This window comes from Lactuca sativa, chromosome 9, assembly GCF_002870075.4.
Source record: "Lactuca sativa cultivar Salinas chromosome 9, Lsat_Salinas_v11, whole genome shotgun sequence".
NCBI lineage: Eukaryota > Viridiplantae > Streptophyta > Magnoliopsida > Asterales > Asteraceae > Lactuca > Lactuca sativa.
Window position 1 is genome coordinate 198,887,654 of NC_056631.2, and position 7,653 is coordinate 198,895,306.

Genomic DNA, 7,653 nt, shown 5'->3' on the forward strand with positions numbered 1-7,653 from the left:
AAAATAAGTAAGGACTGCAAGGACAAATCTTTGCCGCATGATTGAAAACATAAAAGGTGGAGATTCGATTTTATTTATCGTCAATATTTCATGCGATGAGATGACGTTTTTGTAATTATGTGCGAAATTTTGACATTTTTTAGCAAATGTTAATTGTTCGGAGGATAAAATAGGTAAAAAGAAAAAAAGGGGAAAAAAAGAAATTAAACCCCCTCTAGCATCGTCGATTCCCCCCCCCCCCCTCCCCCTCCCTCTCCCTTTCATTTTTTCTCTCTCTGCAACATGTCAAGCCCTTGTTTTGGTAAGTTTTTTTTTTCACCCACTTCGTTTTCTGGCCAAGACTTTTTTTTTCTTTGAAAAAAAAATCTGAAAAAACCAAAGTTCTTAAAATTTAATTATCTACAAAATGAGCACAATCATGAATGAAGCCACTTAAATGACATTTCATTGACGTTCACCACACATGCTTAAATTCTCGAGTCCGTATTAGTTACGAAAGACGTGGATCACATGTGAACGTAGCACGACCAAGTATTTGGGTTTGACGCTTATGTCGTTGACGAAATGAGTGATAGAGAATTGTCCTCGCAATCCTGACCATTACCGGACCACACACACACACACACATATATATATATATATACATGTGTGCATCCAAAACCTTTCTTGAACAGAACTCACATGCCATTCTCAATATACCAAAACCATCATGGATCAAATATGGTCTTGGTTATGATGAAATGAAGAAGCAAATCATGGGTCCCAATACTCAACCAGAGTTGTTACCATGTGATCCAAGCCTCTTCACCGGAGACGATGAAGATCGAGAAGAGGTGGTAATTGGCAGTCCTAATGTAATTACCACTTCATCCTCAAGCATCCCATTGGAATTCACATCATCCCATGATCTTCTAGAATTGGACACTAAGTGTAACTCTCCAGTTGAATTTTCTCTTGAATGTTCCGTCATGGAAAGTTTCAATTCAGAAGATGCCACTTCTAAAAAATCAAATATCCCTGGCTCAATATCTAGTGATAGACAATCTAAATCATATGAACCGGTAGGATATTCCAAGAATGAACCCATTGAATTCCTCAATCAATAAACATTTCCATTTCTTAATGCTTTAGTCTAAGGAACAAAGGACTTAGGATGTAAATATTATAAGAAACAACAGACTGAGAAGTCTCCAATTCAAGCCAGCAAGGGTGAAACCTTGAAGACTGGGAGTAATGAGAAAATTATTGTTGAAATACTCAAGAGACCTCTCGTTCCAATAAAAATCACTTCACCCAGTCCTAAACAACAAGAGACAATTACAAAGCCAACAAATGTCTCTAAAGATAAGGGAAAAGTGAAAATTGATTTCTCTAAATAACAAGGTCCAACTATAGTCCATCCTTCGAAACCCAATGTGGTTAATACTACAAATAATGACAAGGATAGAAAGACCAATAGAGTACTAAAGGCTAAGCCAAGCCAATGGAAAACCAGACATGCCAGTCCTCCAAAAACATCAAAGACCCAAAGAACCTCTCCTTCAAATCATGGTTTCTCAAATTCTGGATTTCCAAACTAAACTGGAATCAACTATCAAAATAGTTTCAGACCTAACAATCGTCTAGATTTGTCTAAAATGATGAGACCAAGACCTGTTCAAACCAACCCATTCATGTATCAGAATAGTAATTACCCTATGAATTCTCTTCTTGGTCTATATTGTGGTTTTACTTCATCAATAGGAGGGAACCAAGAGTTTGATTATAGATACCAACAAGCACATCCTTGTTGATTCCCCATGAAATAGGTGTTGGATAAGGTGTCTAAGTCCATAACAATATTTGAGATGCACTTGAACCGACCCGGCATGGTCCATTTGGGTTGCACTTCACCCGGACAATTTGTATGGATAATCTTTGAGAATAGTATGTTTATGATTTATTAATATATTATAAGGTATAATATATTAATATGAAATCATATTATTTAATTAGTATTGATCTTAAATTAATTAAGAATTTATTTAGTGATCAAAAGGTGACTAATTAAATATGGGCTTTTGTATTTATGTAGTGTGGGCTAATGCTTATTTAGTATGGGCTAGGCTTGCATGGGAGTCCATTGATGGTCCATGGAGCTTTTAACCCATGGATCATTGGAAAGGAAAAGTCATGGGTATTAGGGTTTACATGGATGTAACCCTAATCCGCCACACTATATAAAGGAGTCTTTGGCACTTAATTTGGGACTAGTTGTGTGTGAACAAGAATGGTGGCCAATTTCAAGAGTGTGCATTATTCTCTCAAGAGTTTTCCAAAGATTGTGGTGATTTGTGATTTCCATTTGAGGCATCCACACTATTGGTGCTAGGCTCTCAAACTCCAAGCAATCAACCACCACTAAAAGGTATGTCATTCTACTAGTAATTTTATGATTCAAGTTCCCCATGCCATGCTAGTTAGGATGTAAACCTTGGAAATTCTTATTTGCATCTATTTTAGAGAAAACATAGATCCAAGGTTTATAGGGTTGCATGTACACCATAGGAGTGTTAGAATGCTCAAAAACCATCAGTGGTATCAGAGCCTAGGCTTGTTTTCTTGAACACTTGATGCAAACTATTGAAAAATCAAAAAATCTTGTTGTCTGGACAGTGGAATCGCCGAGTCCGTGGGGGACTTGACGATTCCAATCATATCTTCATCCTACTCGTCGAGTGGGTTCATGCACTCGACGAGTAGGAAGCCCAGAGTGCAGTTTTTCGAGTTTTTAAGGTGGAATTGGACTAGAGTCGTTACACTAAACTGTTTTTGACTTATAAAATCTGTTTTTGATATTGCAATGATGACGCTAATCCAATTTCAAAGGCTATTATCAAAATTTTAAGTTTTGTATGTGTTCATATGATTCTTAAAATTGTCAATATGGATGTTCATGAACTTATGAGTTTTGTTAGATCATAGGAATTATTTGCAAATTGTCTGTTAGTTAATTCTTGATCTTGATGTGTTTTAATGGAATCCATAATTTGTCATCAAGTTATGGATTACCAAAAGTTTTTCTTTTAAAGCCCATTAAAAACTATAGGTTACACAAGTTGAAGAGTATTTTTCATCATAAATAGTTTTATGGATTCCATAACTTGTCCTCAAGTTATGGATGTCCAAGAGTCTCTTCATTAAAAGTTTTTTTAAACCTTAATTGAAATCATAAGCTATGAAAATCCAAAAGTTTTTGAATTGTTCAAAACTTGCCCTCAAGTTTTGGAATTTGTAAAGTCTCACACACACTTTAGTTCCAACCCTTAGAGTTTTAAAAGTTAAAATTCAACCCTAATACTTTATAGTATTATAAGTTAATAATATATATATATATATATATATATATATATATATATATATATATATATATATATATATATGTAAGAGCAAGTCATTCTTACCGTTAGTAGGCCTCATTCACGAAGCCAGTCTATAAAGGGGGTATAAGGTTGTTGCCTATAAAATGGCAACTTAATGGGTGTCCACTCTTACCCACTGCTTCCTTGACTGGTGGAGGGTCATTAGCCGAACGGGTAGGGCAAGGACTATAATTCTCATTAAAAGTATAATGATAAATATAAAGTAACTAAACCTTTTATAAATCCCAATCTTAGTTACATTAGGAAAATGTGAATTTGGTGCCAACCCATGAAATTTACACTTTGTACCTTACCAAGTCGTTGGTGGAGTGTGTGTGGTTAACCGACACACTAACTTAGACTAGTAAGGATGGCAAAGGGTGACTTAATGTTTATCATAGATCGGTGGAGCACGTGTGGTTAACCGGCGCATTGATTAGGTGATAATATTAAGGGTACCAAGTGAATTTGCATGGTTATTCACACATTGTTTTGTGATCCTCGGCATCCCAGCCACAAAATCTAAAGGGCACAATCGAGATTGAAACATGCCATTGAAAAGTTCAGTGAATCTCAAAAGATCTAGGAGTTTCAAACCAATTAAAACCTAATTTTATTTCCTTTTTCATGGTGGAAATTGGTGAATTGTCATTCACCTACCTTCAAATATTCTATAGCTTGGATTACGACATCCCTCTCCTAAGTTATAAAATATTGTGTTGGGTCCTAGCCTTAATATTTCACATTGGGTGTTATATTAAGGATTTTAAATCAACTAACTTGAATCTCCCACATTGTAGATGTCTGGTTCAGACAAGTATGATCTTCCTAAATCTCTTGGAACAAGCTTTCCTCTTGAAGATGATGTCCCACAACATCATGTTTCACTTCCTCCACCTCCTCCAATTATTCTCCTCGAATCACAAGCTTGAAGACTTGAAAAGTTCAAACTCACTCAAGTCCTATTGGATAGTAAACACAAGGATGGAAAGCCAGTGTGTGCACATGTCTTGGAGATGAAGGCACACATTGACAGGCTAAGGATGATGGGTGTCAGGTTCCCAAGAAAGTTGGCTATTGATTGGTTTCTTTAGTGACTTCCTGAGTCATATAGTGAGTTTTTTAAATACTACTATGTGACAAATCTCGACATGACCCTAATAGATCTTGCCTATTTGCTAATTGTTGCTAAATAAGCAATGATTTGGCGCAATGGTCAAGCAACTTTGATTGGAAGGTCTGCCTCCCAAGCTGACATGGACATCCCATAAATGATTCCTTCTCCTAAAAGAAGGAATTGGCCATGGTCAAAAGTTATGATCATAAGAGAAAGGTCATTTCTGAGATTGCTCTATGTGCTGGCTCAGATGAGCCTGTGTGTTTCTATTGCCAAGGAAAGGAACATTAGAATCGAAGCTGCCCTGACTACCTGAGATCGTTAGTCAGAATTTATGGTTCTGCTTCAGGTAAGTACACTATCTAACTCTGTTAAGTTCCTAATTGTTGATTCTTAATACATGATGTGAATGGGTTGCATTTTAATGTTTTGCAGGTTCAAGCAAAGGGAAGGAAGCTTAAAAGAAGAGTATGTTAATTTTGATCGCGAAGATAGATTTCAATTGCATGGTTCGAAGATCGGATTCTTGAGCTACTACTTAGGAGTTATGATAGATTGCTAGGAAATATGTAATAACATAGTTTTTATTTAAAGTTGCATTGTAGGGAAAAAGTTTTTTCCGCATTTTATAAATAAATAAAAATTTTGTTTTACTTTATTTAATATCTCCTTGCAATGGCATTTATGGAAAGTTGATGTTTGTATATTCCTAAAAATAATGGGAATATGAATTTGATTCTTTCATTTGTGGTAGTGTTCAAATTTACCAAATAAGGAAAGATTCTCATCACCCATGTTTTAATTGGACCGAAACTTAGAATCATGCAAGTTGTATGATGAATGAAAACTTTCATCTTTGGAAAATTAAGACTAATTCCTTGTTCACATGTATATGTGAGTCAAGTGAAGGACTAAGGGATCGAGTACACATTCGTGTGCACTGGCCAAGTCCACCACAAAAAGATCGATAAGAATATTCATCATGATTTACTAAAGTTTAGTAAATATGGTTATACTTAATAGTTTAAGTTTAATTATGAAACATTGGAAAAGTTTCAATGTATGGCATAATAAATGGGAAGAATCAAATTTGGCAGAAAGATAAAAGTTTCTCAAATTTGAAAAGATGGGAGAGTACTTTAGTATCATGTTTTATGATCATCTTAGTGATTGTGAGACCATATCACAATTCATCCTCTAGGGACATATTAGTGCATTCTTATGGCTAAGAAGAGTATTGATGGATTATTGACGTGGTTAAAATCGACAAGATGAGTCATACTTCGTTCCAAAAAAAATTCTTAGAGTCATACTCCAAGATTGTAACTTGAGTGACGCATCTTAAAGAAGGTTTATAACACTTGCCAAATGTAAGGGTAAAATGTTTTCTACTAGAAGGTTTAGAACACTTGCCAAATGTAAGAGTAAAATGTTTTCTACTATTGTACATTTGAAATTGGTAAGTTGTGATGTTTTGGATAAAACAAAGACCAACTAAGGCCAATTGTGTGAAGTGTTTATCTTAATAAGAATCTGCATTGACTCTTGAATACTTGTTGGGTTGTCAAGGAATGGTTACTGACAAAGAGAAACCTATATGTCAAGAGGATAGTGGGAGTCTTAATGGTCTTGAAAGTTTTAAGAGCTAATCAAGGATAAAACCTATAGTTTATCGCTAGCACACAACTTGAGGTTTGTAACCAATCGTGTTGACATAATTCTTGTTTCTATGCCTATTCCGGTAAAGTTGACTATGTATGTGAGTTCTCAATTGTGTGCATAACAACTTGGAAGCAGTGGTGGGTCCTTGTGCTACCAAGAGGCAAGAAATCAAGATTGAACAAGTTCAATCCATATGGTTTTGAGTTTGTCACTAACCTTGTCTTGTAATTATGGTTGTGACAAATTCTTATGGATGGGAACACATACACCATAAAATCTAAGTGTCATAAGGTTTCTTTCCGATTCATAAAAATTATGGTGAGGAAACGCTTTCACTAAGAATATTTTAAGTAGATAGCAATTGTGATATTTGCATTCTCAAAGTCGTTAGTGGAGTGTGTGTATGGTTAACCGACACACTAACATGGACTTGTGAGGAATGGCAAAGGTCTAAACAATTCAGACTATGATTACGACATCCCTTTTCATGGTTCTGAAATTGTTTAGACACACATGTGAGCTATCTAAGGAAAGATGTATGAGTCTGAGAAGCTTAGATAAATTTTTGTCGAAGCATCTCGTATCAGAAGTCTGAAATTTGGTGATGAAAGTCAATAAAGTATTGATTTCTAGAACTCGATTTCTGATTATATGTCAAAGCTAGTGGGAGCATAATTGTTATGCTAAATAATTATTATGCCAGTGGGAGCATAATCAATTATGATAAGTATTGTTAATTATAGAAAACAAAAGTTTCGCATGGAAAAGGTTGTTTTGCTATAATTAAGGGAGAGGAGATTATACTTCATTTCAATCCTAAAAGTTTAGATTAAGATTTCAATCATCTTTAGTCAAGGATATATATATATATATATATATATATATATATATATATATATATATATATATGAATTTTATGTTGGAATGGTTCAACAAAAGGAATTCTATATATATTGCGTTTAAAAAATTCGATTATGATTACGGCATCCCTCTTCATAGTTGATTTTGAAAACATGGAAAATAAAAATATTGTAGCAAAAGATTGATCTAGTATCATGTCTTTATGTGAGACATCATGAATTGTGTCCCATATGCTTCGGGTATAGGATCGATCACATGTGCTATAATATCTATCCATTCTAAATTTTCAAAATGCCTAGAGCATTAACAAGGAAAAGGAATAGAACCGGATATGACTGAAATGATTAAGCAATTGTCGAGAACAATCTAAGGTTTACCTAAGATTGGTTTCTCATGGACAGTTAGAAGTATGATGTTAAATTTTGGAAAGGGTCATATTGACATATTATGAAAAGAGGTAACTCTTGTTCAGAAGTGATAGTCAAAATGGGAATATGGAAATGTTTTCCATATTGGGAGTTAGATTTTAAGAATCTATGAGGAAGTTAGAAACTTTTATGCAAGAAGGATATTCAAAGGAATGTACTTTGAATGTGAGACTTCGCTTCCATG